Here is a 15,139-nt window from a genome sequence, read left to right on the forward strand (position 1 = left end):
CCTGCGTGGTGTTCTGGTGAAGTTCCAGCAGACCATCAGTGAGGTTGCTGGGGTGCAAACTTTTTTGTGTGAACAAAGAGAGTCTCAGCTAAGCCAGGCAGTTGTGTTTCCTTCTCCCTATGCATTTGGTATTTATAAATATCACCCTTGGGCTACCATAAAATATGGCCTCTTTGCAGTCAAAATCCCAGTTGTTCCTTTCCAGAGAGCTTACATGAATTCCCAGGAAAAGCAGACATGGCCATCAGTCCCTTGTCTAGATTTTGTTGTTGTCTGGAAAGAAGCATTGGGGTCTGCAGTTGGACTAGATGATCACTCTGGGTCTTTTCCCAACTAAGCTACTTTGTTCTATTCAAGTGCAGACAGGATTGGAGAGCTGGAAGAAGACTGGGCTGTAGGTCTCAGCTGTAGCTGTGTTCCTGATTTAATGCAGGAGTGGTGGTAGAGATTTTCTTTGCTTGGTACTTGCTGGCTGACTATCTTACACCCTAAAGCCTGAAATTTCATTGTCTCAATATTGAATTTATCAGTAAATTGAGTGTAGTAAATCTGTTACAGTAAAAATGAAGTGGATTAAATGACAGAATTTTTCATTCCACCAAAAAAAATCATATTTGGCCTTCATTGAATTTCAAAGGGAACATAATTTGTCATGTTATTCAATGAAATGCCACAGGCAAAACAATTTAGGAAGTATGTTACTTTTTGTAATTTGGGGAGGAAATTTCATTTTAGGTATTTACCATCCAGAAATTATTTTGTGGCACATCGGTATTAAGACATATCCTTATGGGTATAAATCATGTCTCATTAGTAGTTATTTACCATTACTACCTATTTGTTGGAATAGTTAATTGTCTGGTTCTGATAATTTGTATTGGAATCACTAAGGCAGCTTGTTTTTAAATCCTTTTATTTCTAGGTGAAAATACCTTCTCTCTGAATGATAATGAAATATTTTAACACTGCAACAAGGAGCACAATAGATAGATATGTTAATACAAGTGTCTGAAAATATAAAGTTGAGAATGTAAAATCTATGCTCACTGGTTTCAGAATATGCCAGGAATACCTTCCCTGAGTTTTCATGTGTTTTCAAACTGTTTTGAATCTGAAGAAAAGAGCTTTTTTCTTTCATTTTGGTTGGTTATTTGTTTTAAGTTTGATCAAGTAGAGTTCATAGACACAGCTCTTCAGTCACAGAGTGAGGTAAGAGGATGGAATGGTCCCTGTTCTCCACTATTAAAATAGTGGGAGGTGAATTTACCTGCAAAGTGGTAGCTGAGTGGAGAACTGATAGAAGATATCAGGTGCAAAAGGAATTTCATAGCAGACAGGTACTAGATTATGCATTTTGTGTGGTACCTGGGAAATTACTTCAGTGTCCTCCTGAATCAGTATGTTTTAAAGATCATAGCCTGGGACTCTAGGAAATAAAGGGTTTGGTTTTGCAGGTTATCTGGTTCTTCAACTGTTTCCAGATGTTTAACAACTTCACGTTCCCCTCCAACCACATTTTCTCTGCACCCTGGATAAAATGTGACTTAGTGGAAGAGTGTGCCTTATTGCACTTTCCACCCCTTCTGAATCCTTCCCATGATAATAAAGAATATCTAAACAAATGTAAAAGTTTTGTTTTCTTTTATTTCTCATTGCATCTCAAGCATCCTTCTCCCAAGCTCTGCAAGATGCTCCAGCTAGGGATGATGATGTCTCTGCCTGGACAGCCAGGCATCCTGGGGGAACTGAGCAGCATCCACCTCCATGACAGCACCCACGCAGAACACAGGATTTGTTATACCTAAATACAAGTCAAAACTTTTAAGAAGTGGTTTAATAATGGGAATATCAGCAGACCCCTAAGTATAATGCTGCTGCTGCATGCTTTCGTAAATCTAAGGTTTAGGGATGACAGTTATGATACATGGCACTGGGAGTATGTGAAACAGCAGTCATTAAACAAAAATGGGCTTTTAAACTAATGACAGCTGCCTAAATGGCTTTGCAGTGAAACAGATTCCCTGAGGCTACCATTCTTCAAATAATACAGGTCCTATTGACTTAAAAAAAGAAGCAGGAAAATATTTTGTTTTCATGCTGTAGTACTGCTTTTACATTCATCCCAAAGGTCAAGCTGTGAAGCATTTGCTAAGCTTTAAACTGGAGGTGTTAGAAAATAATGAATGGCAATATTTTCAGTAATTCATTCACTGTTATTCCCCTGAATTAAGCCACGTGCAATACCAGGGATTCACATCTGTACCAAGATGGTATACTTCTAAGTATACTTACTTAGAATTAAGTATACCTTTCTCCATCTAAATTCAGCTTAGTGTTTAACCCAGTAGGTAGTTCTGCACAATATCTGTTGTACAGAATTTTATCCAAATGTCTTTATCAAAACCTCTTCCGACTCCTGCTGGTTTAAAATTATACACAATAAAGCAGCATGTTGCTTTGTCTCCTTTGAGGACATCATTCTCAGCCTAAAGCCAAAGGTTTGAAGCTGTATATTTTGTCTTTTCCTTCATGCCAGATGTCCTGATGGACCACGGCTACCCGTATCTGAAATGCATTGGCCAGTTTCCTTGAAGACACATTTTAAGCAGGTTGATGGTTGCAGAAGAGCAACCTATTCTCAGTCAACCACTTCCACATATTTTTAACTTTGGCTTTTCCCCTGCCCAACTTTGGTTTCTTCCTGAAAATGCTTGTTTGGCTTCTGTCTTCCTGTCCCCCTCATTCTTCACCTTTATCAGAACTCATGGGTTTTTTGTTCCTCCTTTTATTACCAGGAATAGAGGAGAGGACAGAATAAACCAGACTGTGAAAGGATGTCAAACAGCAGAATTTGGTTGTTTTGATTCACATCTCTTCATACCATACACGACTTAGAACCCACTTCTTACTCTATAAACCCAGCTTCAGCCTGGGCCTTGCTTGCTGAATAACTCTAAATAATTCCAAATTTTCTATAAAGCAAGCCGTTCCACTACAAATGTATATGAAGTCTGTTGAGAGCAGTCATATTTCACTTTCCTCCTGTCATGAGATAGCAGTTTAAAGCTGAATGTTGGAGTGCTCCTCTGGCCAGAGGTCCAGGGGTCTCCTGACAAGCCAGGGATGTTGTGTGCAGCTTTCAGAACCTGACAAATTCTCTTGCAAACATCACCAGAAATCCTGGCTCTCTGCAAGCTTTGGTGCTCCTGGGAGACCTGGATAATACATTGTTCTTTCCACCATTTTTCTTGTTTGCCTCTGTACAGTCTGTCCTAAGCACAAATGTGCTTTCTGAGGACAGTTCTCCAGGGAAGAGGAGGGCTGTCTAGTTGTGGTGACTTCAGCTATATTCTCTCCTAGGGATTTGTACTCTCATCGTCCTAGAGAGTATGCTTGAGTCAGGAGAGAAGAGTGGAAGAAGAAGAGTTATATTAACTAAGACATGAACATTTGAACACATGGCTGACCTCTGTAACACCAAGAACTGTTTAATTTTAGAAATTTGCAGGCTGTTTCAAGTTTGTCATGCTCCTTACAACCATCTGAGCATAGATACACGATTTATTAGCTTACTGCAAAGCTTTGTTGTTTAATTTCCCTGCTGTTTGAAACGATGAGCTTTAGACTGAATAAGCAAGATCCTGGATCATCAATGGGATTGGTTCCCTTTGTGACAACTTCCTTTAAACCACTGAAGGCTGAGGGAGAGGAGACGCTCCCTGTCATGGTGGAAGGAGCTCAGCCCTGTTTTTCTCACTTCCCCAACATGCTCAGCCCTAGCACAGACAGGGGCCATGGAGCAGTTAATTGTGGGCAGGGAGGAGACAGATGATCATCCTGCCCCAAATCACTTAAACGCCTTAGGAGTCTACCCTTGCCTGTCTGAAAGAGCCAACTAATCTTTCGGTGAGCTGCGCAAGTGAGCACTGAGTTATATATGGTACAAAGAGGGAGATGACGCAAAATGACCAAATTCCCCTATCCTACCTCTACCACAGCAAAACCTGTGCATCCTTTGTTTGCTTAATAGGAGAAGAATATCACTGTTTGAAGAAAATTGTTTCTGGCTATGGGTGATTCTTGTCCTCTGGAGGCTTTTAGGTCAAGGTTGCATATCTTTTGAAAACAGGTGGTATAGGCCAAATGGGTGGTGACTGGGTGCCAAATTCTTGGAGAAACTATTTGAATTGAAAAGGTATTGGACTAGATCACTGGTTCTCAATGCTTTTTGTGAGATCACAGTGAATTCCCAAGAACTGTGCTTCAGGCACTTTTGTGGCAATTTGAAAGAGCAGTATCTTCTTGGTGACCACACATAAAGTCTTTGGTGCTGTCCTGTAGACCTGCTGGGATGAGTGATGCCAAGAGTCCCATCTGGGATTCAGTGAGTCAACACTGGAAGAATAACTGAAGGACTTGAAATTTTTTTTTATAAGGAGTGTACCATATTAGTCCACTGAAAAGTGAAAGAAAAAATAAATCTGTATCAGTGCAGCATGCATTTCTTTTATAGACATCTGGCTTATCACTATGCTTGGCTCTTCTTAATTACTGCTAATGCTTCTGAAGGTTGTGCAGTTGGAAATGGAATGTGGCTGGCCCAGAGTCAGGGCACAGCAGCTTTTATCAGGGCCATTTGGAGGCAGACCATCTGCAAAATTTATTTATTTTTTCGTTGGTTGTCTTCTCTAAATAAAATGTGATGCTGTGAGAATGTCCATTCCATTCTATTCCTACACTCCACCAAAGTTTAAATTTTCTGACAAATCGTGTTTGAAAGTTGTATTTGGCAAATATCTGTTTACTTAATTCCTCTCTTGTCATTGCTGCTTGTCCATGAAACCCAAATCTCTTTGCATCCAAGCTCGGTTGTAGCTCAGGTCAGAGTATTCTTTAAAATGTAGTTGCTTTGTGCTCATTTGGGTTTTTTTAGCTCACTTCCTTTGGCGATAGAGGAAGTGCAGGTACTTCACATCTGATGGAGGCAAAGCCAGTACCTGTAGAGCCAAGGGCTGTTAGAGGAGGTGTGACACTCACATAGTCAGGGTTCCTTGCTCACCCCAGGTGTTGGAGCTTCAGCACCCCTGACATCCCCTAGCTATAACACAGGAGTTTAACAGGGATTAAATTTGCAGGAGTGAGTGTCTTCTCACTCAGAAAAACGTGTGAAGGTCCTGCTGGCTTAGGTCTGTAGCCAACAAAGGATACTTCATCATTACCCTCAACAAAATTGTCTTTTCAGGAGAAGACTTGGAAGAAGTAGCTCTTTTTCATTTTCTTTTTCGGAAAGTAATTTCCCTGGTCTTGGTGCCCTCTCTGAAGTGAACTCAGCTGCTTGGGATACTGGGTTTTGTTTTAGAAATAAAATAGTCCTTCATCATAGAGCTCTATTCAATACTGTGCTGTTCAAATCAGTAGGGGAAAAGGGATAGTCCCTCTGTGACACTGATTTTATAGCTAGTTTTTTAAACTGGTAAACTTAAGGCTTTCCCTGAAAAAAGTGAACTTAAGTAAATTATAACATGTTTTCCCCATAGTTAACAGTGATGTAATCCAGCTTTGGCCATCCTTGCCTAGCAGTGAGTTTCTGAAGGAAGGTAGAGAATAGGGACTGTAGTTAGAAAGGCAAATGCAATTACAAGAGCAAACAGTTGTTTATATTCTATAAAATTGGTACTCATTGCTCTCAGGTTCACCTTCCTTGCCTTAAGGTTTTCTCATTAGAAGCAGTTTCTGTAAATACCATCTCTCTCTTTTCCCTTGGAGAGATCTCAAAGAGCTGGGCTGGAATTAGAGTCTGCATAATCAATAAACTCTAATCTATGTGATGGGTTTTTTTCCCTTTAAGTTGGTTCTTTCTGTACTGGAGAAAATATGTCTAAAGCAAGTGTGAAATGAAGAAGAGTTAGATTCAACTTGACTCACTATTACTATATGCACTTACAATTTTGCAATATGAATGTCTTCCAAAACAATTAGAGTTATTGCAAGGTTGACAACTAAATGATTAATCTACTACTAGACAGCCAGTGCAGTAGTGTCTTTGAAACAATTTTTGAGCCTCTTTCCTACTGTTCTTTCCCTCCCAGTCTGATTTAAAGATAAAACACTGACCATTAAATAAATTGTGATGTGTCGCCTGCTTCTTTTTCAGTCTTCTCCTTTGCTTCAGCATTGTGCTTCTGTCTTGCATTGAAAAGTGTGTAATGAAAGGCTCTGAAGACTGCCCTGAGCCAGAACATTCAGTCTTGTATTTCATTTGAGGCACATGCTTAAATTATCTTGGGGTTGGCTGGATTTGTTTGTGCACTCAAGTGCAAGCTTAATCCAGGTGAATAATGATACTTGAAAGATTTTGTTGATGGGAGGTCACAAGTGTTTTGCTTTGTGTTAGTGGCGTAGGTGCAGAGCATGTGAAAATATTAATTGGTCATCTCTTTGTTTGGAGTAGTCCTTGTAATGAGAACAGCTCCTTATATTCTGGGTTTCTTCTCAGAAGGTCTCTGCTTTTGGCTACAAAGTGTGGAGGGAAAACTTTTCATGCTTAGTTAAGAGCTGAATCTGCAGCTGAATTTAGGGAGGTGACTACACACTGTAAAATCCAAAAATTTGTGAGAGAAAAGGCAAGACCACAAAAAAGATTCCAGTTTCATTCTTCATGCATTCTACAATCTTGTACATTTTAACATGTTTACAGCTACAAGTCTTTACACTGTGTACTGTGCTGCATTGAGACAACTGACTCAGAGGAGCCCTCTCATCACCTGTTGATGCTGTGAACCTGCCTCTGGGCTAGGTCTGGTTTTAATTGTCTTCCTTTTTAAAGAGATGTCCTCAAATGTGAGCTGAGGTTAGAGGCTAAGCTGTTCCTCATTACTCCGAATAGCAATGATACATTTGGTTGTATGCCCTGTTGAGCTGGCTTGGAGCCAATGAGCAGCAGTGGAACTGGGCATAAGTGATGGAGTTACTCACAGCTTCTTAATATTTTCCTTAAGTTGTTTTGGTTAATAATACAATGTAATAATAATTCTGGACAATAATAGGTTTGCTTCTCTGGCTTGTGCGATGCCAATTCTGTTGTGGAGGTTTTGCGTTTAGCTCTCAATAAACATCAGGCACCAAGCCAGTTGCTGTGTGCATGGTTGACCACGACTTGGTGAAGCTGTAGCACATTTTGTCTGCACTTGGAAATATTTTCTTGTCCCTTAAAGGCAACTCTGTGGTCTGAGAGTGACAATTTCATTGGAGAATGAGAAAATTTTGACACTGGCTCCTACTGCCCCCCTTTACAGTCCCAGCTTTCTCAGCTTTCTTAATTCCATACAGTGGAAGAAACAGTCCTGAAGTGCTCATAAATTCTGAACTTTGCATTTGCTCAGTATGCTGAAGTTCAGGAGTGAGCTTCACGGAGATATCTGTGCTATGTTAAAGTTATTCAGAACAAAGCTTGGTTTTGGTCTTAATGCCTTTGCTACCAAATTTTAGTAGGTAAAGGTGAGACAGACTGCTCCAACCCAGCAACAGATTATTATTGTTTTGTGGGGCAGCTTTGGTGTCTCTTCAGAAATGACTCAAATGACCAGTGCTTATAATTAAGCAGTCTCCCTTCCTCTCAATCTCCAAGTGTGGGAAACCAGTACTGAAGTCACAAAAGGGTTGCAAAGGGAGCATCAAGAGCATTCTTGCCTCTGGGTGCTGTGGGATGAGGCTACAAGGGGAAATTGATCCCATTTAACCTTATTTTTAAGATATTTTTGTACATTCTCATCATCCTCTTGTTTAGGTTTCTCTGTGAGGTGGTTGTGGTCAGCATGTTTCAAAATAGCAGATTTCATGAGGCTGTGTTAATTGCAGAGCCCAATCTCCTGTAGTTGCAGGGAGTCGACTCCAGCCCAAACAAATTGCTCCCCTCTTGGATGCTTGCCCTGGGGATAGGCTGTTCACCTCCACCCTGACTAGAAGCACTTTCAGTTTCAACTTGATCATGGGCTGTTTAATAGTTTGAAGAGGTTTTTGTCAGCACCGTGGGTTTATTGTTTTCCATCTGCTGTTCCCCATCCTGATGCAGCAACAACAAAAGCTCCTCCTGCTTTTGTTTTAAGATACATCAGCCAAGTGCTGCTAGTTTCCACTTTCTGTACTTTTTTTTTATGTATAATTGAAGAACGCTTTGATCTTTGTTCTTTGTTTTTATTTGCATGACCTAATTCAGCTTGACTTTGGCAATTTCTCTTTCCCCCTTTGTTTCCTGACCTTTGACACAGCTGTCTTTGATGAGTAGCCATTCTTTTCCATTCCTCACATACACTCTGCTTAGCCCTAAAAATCCCCTTTTTGGTGATATTTTTTTTCTCCATTTAGATTGGGACTCATTCCCTGGATATCTCCCCTACTTTGTTTGGGGTTGCTCAGTACCATTTTTTTCATCTTTGCCATACAGATATTCTAAGTTCTTACAAGAGTGTTCTTGAGCACTTCCATCCAGCTGACTTCCATGCTGAGTTCCTTAGATTCCTCAAAGCTTATGGGAAATTGAAATTTTTGTGTTTCCCTAAATCACCTCTCCATGATTACAATTGCCTCCAGAGTTGCTTTCATTGAGGACTTTCAGCTACTTACAGTGTCTAAATTAGAACTGCCCTTTTCTAGTTCAGCAGCTGGAAGATTACAATTGTCTTCTGCTTCCAGGAATATCTGTGGTCAGCTCTTTACGTTAATAGTGGGTTCTTCAGTTGAGTATTTTGGGAAGTTGCAGTCCCACAGTAAGATAAGCCCTGTTGGCACTTCTGTCTTGCTGTGAACCTTGGAATCTGCACTGTGCTGCCATGCAGGCTGTGTAGGGTGTAGGATAACCAGTGATGTGGCCCCTCCTTCTTCCAAGTAGTGTTGACTCCATACCACTGCAATCCTTTGGAGTTTCTTATTGTGCTACCTGAGTTTTCTCTTGCAGTGCCCTTCCTCTTGGTATCAGCATGTTAATCTATGCTCTTGTTTCTTACTCATCATCTGTGAATTCTGGCTAATTATCTAACATCCTATCTGACTGCTGCTATTAATGTTCATATGCTCTTTGCTCTCCTAAGTTTGGATATTATGTGCTTTTTTGTCCACATTTACCAATCCCCCCATCTGTTTATTAAAACCAAATGTGGGAATTAACTGATTTTCCTGATTATCTTGTCTCTAGAGGTTTGGTTTTTTTTTTGGTTTTGTTTTTTTTTTTTTTTTTTTTTGTAGTTTAAAACTCCTGTCTGTTCCTGCTGTGATCACAGAAGGACATATCTCATACACAGAGAACCGTCCTTTTTTTCCATGAATGCCTTCTGCTGGTGGAACACCCTAAAACTTCCCTTCCAGTGTCAGCTCTTGAACCATATGGATGACATTAACTTGTAATAGCTTTTCCTTGCTTTTGTAGCATCTGAAGGTCCTCAGGGATGATGCTCAGAATCTAAGGCTGGTCTCCCCAGACTCACTATAGCCTAGAGGGAGGCAGACACCATCAGAGAGCATCTAAAATATGCTCCTGCTCCAAATTGCCTTTCTGGTCTACCGGCAGAAAGACTATCCTCTCCTGGGCTAAATTTAGTCCTGAGCCTGGTTCATGCCTGTGGCTGAGTTCTCCATCTGCACCCTGAGACCAAGAGCCCTTTTCTTACTGGAAGGGCAGAGATAAACCTCTGGGGGGAAAAGGAACTAGAATACTCTTAGTAAGAAGAATCAAGTGAAGTGGTATAAATAAACAGAGCTGAGGACAGTACAGTGGAGCAGCCAGGGGTCACAGAATGGAAAAGGAGATGGGGAAATGGAATATGATGGATAAGAGTCAGGCCTCCAACATGTGAGCTGTGGCCTTGCAATCAGAAGCAGCTGAAAGACTTTTCTGGTGCAAAGACATCTTGCATCATCTCTCCATGCAGGAAAAATGAGTCCAGATTGCTGTGTCTAAAGAATTTTTGTTTTATTTCCCATTAGGAGTGTAGACACAAAATCAGATTTCCACTCCAAGTTGTCTTATATTTTTAGCCTGTGATTGGATTGCAAATGCACACTGGATATTTACATTTCTGGAAGCAGACTCTGGTGCTGTTGTCTTAACCAGGATCCAAGTTAATTTGCTGAGCTTCCAGATGGGAGCCATTTGTTTCTCTATTACACATTTGCAGGAATGCTTGATTTAATCTAGATTTTCTATCTCGGTAATTTGCCTATTTTAACATTCAAGCATTTTCCCTACCTCCCCCTCTGCTTTTTTTTTTTTTTTTCTCCCTTATCCTTGAGCTGAATTATCCACTGTGCAGAATAAAGAAAATGGGTTTTGCAAAAGGAGCCACCTGTCCATCATCCATCCAGTGTGGACGCTCTTGGGGAGCTGACTGTCCTTCCATCTCCTACAAAAGGTTTCCTAAGAGTGCCTAAGTGCAAAGCATAGCTGGTACAGCCTCTTAGCCCTATTTCACTTGGTTTGTTGAGACTCACTACATTTTGCTATCTTCTTTGTTCTAAACTATTTAATGATCACCTTATTCTGGTTTAGTCCTTGTGCTGAATATAGATGTTGCTACACTATTGGCTCTTTTTATGTTCTGGGTAGATAAGGATATTTGCAGGAGGAGGTTCATAATTTTCCTTAGCAACATTCAGCCTCCAGTGCATTGAATGGCTTGTGATTGTATTATAACCATTTCTTTAATGAAATTTTGAACTACATGACTCTCTTGCAATCACTTTTGCCTGGGGTTCTTAGATAGCCATGCAAGCACTATGTGTATCATTGCTGTGACATACAGAGCATCCTGAAGGAGCAGATGAGGTGCAGACAGGTAATGTTTTCTCACGAGCCAGCTCTTTTCTTCATTGCTGCATTTTCCATAACAGCTAAGACTGTGGTAGGAAAAAATTATGCACCATGTTCTAGCTACTTTAGTTTCAGAATGAGTGTATGGAACCAGCTTGAGGTTAACTTTACTATTTCTTCTTCTTGTATTACAAATTCCCAGTGCTCCAAATAGCCACATGTCATTCCAAAAAAACACAGAAGTGCTGCATGGAGAGTTTGCATCACTAAGCCCTGGAGACACAGCATGCCCAGGGCGACAGGCTCGACTGAGAGCTTGTCTTGAGCAGGTTGGGTCCACACTGTGCAGTACTGAGCATGTGGATGGATGTGTACAATTGCTCTGCGTGGTTTCTGTGTTCCTTGTGGTGATGGAGCAGCTGAAGGAAGCTGGGGCTGGCAGGGAATATGCAATAGGCAGCTGTCCTACATCTTTCCTTGCTGAGGTAAGTTGTCTGTGAGGCAGATGATGAGAATGACATGAGGTACCAGAAAACATCCTTTTATTCTTCATCTGTACAACATAAAGTCTTGCTGCCTCCTGGTCTGGGACTCAGGCCCCAAGATGCTGGGGTGATGTTTTCAGCCAGGTGGTGCCCAACCTTTGCAACTACAGTGCAAAGTGGGGTAGCTGGCTGTGCAGTCAGGTGCTCATAGCCAGGCCCTTGGTGCTTGTACCTTTTGGGCATGAAAGGGTCAACACTGGCTTTCTCCACAGCACATAAGCAGACAGGTTTTGGAGTGCTTTATCAGGTGATGGAAGAGATGAGGCAGGGCAGGTGAGGCAATACCATGGCTGTACCCTGGAAGGCGGGCACAGGCTCAGCAGCGTGGCTCATCCTCAGCACCGAGGGCAGGGGATACATCTGGTACATGCTCAAAGGGTCAGGGCAAAACTTGGACATGATTCCCAGCACCACTGGCAGGCTGTTAAGCACCACAAAGGCAAAGGTGATGTCGTGGAAATATTAAAGTAAAAGATTATTTTATTAACAGTTCTCAGGTCAGCCTTCCAGGTTAACAGACAGTAACTCAAACAGGGTGGGATTTCTTTAGAAGGAATAAAGTCGTATAAGAGATGTTTAAATTCTTGTTTCACATATTTGAAGACAATAATGAGCCATTAGTGGGAGAACTGGTTTAATTTATTTACAGGAACTGAAATGACAGGATATATTTGAACAGGATAATATTTTTTTACATTATTTGATATAAAACTTATATATTTTATTAGAACATTGTTTCTTATCTCTCTTTACCACTGTAAAAAAGGATGAATATGCAGAAAAAAAATTGCAGTTGTAGTAAGTTCTGATGTGTAGCTGGGAGATAAGCTTACTGCATCAAAAAGGCCATCCTGGAAGTTTTCTCCCAATTATGCTGTGCATGCAAACTCATTACGACCCTCTAGGAGTTTCTCAGAGTCTTTTCCTGCCTTATTGTGATCTGTACACTGAAAACACAAGATAATCCTCTGTGCTCCCCCCAGTCACAGTGGTATGCATGTGTTGTGAAAATGGCTCAGCAAGGCTGCCCTGCAGCAGCCCGAGCTGGTTCAGGCTACCTAGGAAATCCTATTAAGTCAGAAGTGTCAATACAGTATGCACAACTTTGGTGCAGAGGGGACTATTTATAGCTTCAGTAAGAGTATTGTGTGCACAGGGCTTTTCTTTCACACCTAATCAGGGACCTTGACAGATTCTCCATCCCTTTTACCTGCTCAGCAGCTCGGGTGCCAGACCTCTGAGAGCACCAGTGTTTTAGCTGGAAAGCCTCATCATCTTCTAAGAGCAGCTGAGGGCCATTGTGGAGGAGGAGGCTGTGATTTTCCACCTGCCTCTCTGCACATCAACTCCTCCTCTCCTGACTCATGGGCTCAGCTGTTTGGCTCCTGGGGCATGCAGTGCCCTGCTGTCACCATGAGCCTTGCTGTGGGACGAGGAGGGGTGCCATATATATGTCCGTGATGTCATTACGTTTCTGAAGCTCTTCTCAGTCATGAGTGAGCTTTGTGGGGTAAAATGTGTAGGATCAGGAGGTTGGAGGGACAGAATGTGGCAGAGCTGCAGGGTTGGTAACAAGGCAAGGTGCTTGGCCTTCACGGGAATGATGATTTTCACATCCCACCGGCAATGTCACTGGTTTTTTGGGTCTGCCTGGGGAGGTAGGAAGGACTCACCTATAAGAAGTTTCCAGGCTGGGATAATCCAGTGGTGGAGCAAGAACGTCCTTTATGAGTGTGTGTTCACACTCCAGTTTTAAGCTTTGGCATTTGGCAAGCATGCTAATAGTATGTCAAGGAATTACCATGAATTAGTTTCAAAATAACATAGCATTGCATGGAGCACAAAGAACGAAGAGGAACACGTTCCTTCCAGCAGCTGGTCTGGGCTGGGGTCCCCCCACTGCTGCCAGCCCCCTGAGATCCTGCCACAAAGTGCAATCCAGTGTGTTAACAAAGTGTGTGAGCTTTCTACAGGCTTACTGCATTGCAATAAGTGGGCTGATTAGAGAGACTCTTGATTTTCCTGGGTTTTCATGTTCTTATTGGGAGCCATTTGTCAGTCTGCACAGAAATCTGATTAGCTGAGAATTGCTGGCTCTCTGGTATATGTTGACCTATAACGTGAAGGATGCAGCAATAAACACAGTCAGCTGGGCTGCTGGGGGAATCTGTAGGATTCTTTGGAGGCTGGGAAGGAGACACTTGCATGCTTTTCCTTTATGAACTTGATGATGTTTGGCCTGAGGGTTCTGTGCCAGCATCCCTTGAGGGGGCTGGCAGCATGTTTCAGCCCTCTGGTGCTGCTCTGTGGGGTGTGTGTGTCCACCTCAGTGGTGAGACAAGAGGGAGCTGCCTTGTTATGGGAGGGGTAGCTGGAGGCTGTTTCAAATCTATCCCATTGGCAGAGAGGTGAGGCAGAGCCTCAGGCAGTGGGAAAGGGAATATGCTGCTTCTGCAGAGCAAGGAAATTGTAGCTGACTCTGGCGTTTCTGCAATGCTTCCTAACAATAAGCACACTGCTTCTTGCACAGTGTGGTTACTTAGTTAAGTGGGTTTAAATTCAGAGCTCCTTCAGGAAGTGGGGCACAGTATAAGGCTTTTCCTTCACCCAGCAAATACACCTCTCCATCACTCCACACAAAATAACCTGCAGCTCTTAAGCGAGGGGATAATTAAACTTGGCACCAGGCACCTTGGTGCATTTTCAGAGGGTGCTGGTTGGGCACAGTAAATAATTGGGTAAAGCATGGACAAAGTGCCTAATGACGCGCACGACAACCAACAATGAGCTGTTTTGAAAACCCAGTTTGGCTAGTTAAGATGGGCCAAGAGGCCTGAGCAAGAGTGAAGCAAGGGATAGTTACTAGCTAACATAATCTGCTGTCCTACAGCCAACAGCTTACCACGTGTTTGTTAGGTTGGACTGGGAGAAGATGTTCCATTTCAGCTCTGCTTCCTAAAATATACAATAATGGTTGCCAGCTTTTCCAACAGATTTTTGAATTAATTAAGGTATCAGCAAGGCTGCATTGGATCTACTTTTTATAATAGTATAGAGGAGCACAGTGGTTGGAGTGACCCAACTGTCTTAGCTTCCACCTTTTTATATTCACAAACATATTATTATTGTTGAGGTTGTGAAGCAAAGTTTATGTCTTCAAGTCTTGTAATATTTGAAGCTGTCCAGTCCATCCTTGAGCTGCTGTGCAAACTCACCAAATTCTTCTTGTCTTGGAGGTAAAAGTCAGTAGGGAAGTATTAAAATTGAGGCAGATGCCTTCTTGTGATTTCAAGTGCCTTGTTTTATCTCTCAAGTTTGTTTACATCAAAACTGATGGCTTACACTTGCTGTCCAAGCAGTATGGTATTCAGCAAGTAGTGAGGACATTTTTCTGCTTGGGATGAGGCATTGCCAGCAGTCTCAGGGTGGTGCAGAGCTAGTGTGGCGTTTGCAAATGATCACTCATAAAGCCAGTGCTGTGATTAATTAGTGTTTTCAGAGCTCTGAAGCAGGCATTTCTGCATTAATAATGTTCATGTCTAAGTGGCACTCTGCTGGTATGGAGTTTCTCTTTGAACAGAAGTTGAAAACAGGTAATTTTGCCATTAGAGCCTGAATGTAGCCACATCAAACTGTGGGCACAAACTGGGTCTTCTGTTAAATGTATTTGCTCCTTGAAAGTTTTTGTTGCTTAGATTCAGAAGTCTTGCTGCTCAAGGTGTAGATACGTGTGTACTGACTTAGTGCCCCCCTTCCTTTTAAAGAAGGTGAAGTTTCAATAGACATTTTGAAA

The 15,139-nt window shown here is 41.9% G+C and overlaps 1 protein-coding gene across 2 annotated transcripts in view; it reads left to right on the forward strand.

Annotated features, from left to right (window-relative positions):
* HPCAL1 (hippocalcin like 1) overlaps nt 1-15,139 on the forward strand; it is a 64,802-nt gene that overhangs the window by 22,187 nt on the left and 27,476 nt on the right. The gene's annotated exons all lie outside the window — the stretch shown is intronic.

Source organism: Vidua macroura, chromosome 3, assembly GCF_024509145.1.
Source record: "Vidua macroura isolate BioBank_ID:100142 chromosome 3, ASM2450914v1, whole genome shotgun sequence".
Lineage (NCBI taxonomy): Eukaryota > Metazoa > Chordata > Aves > Passeriformes > Viduidae > Vidua > Vidua macroura.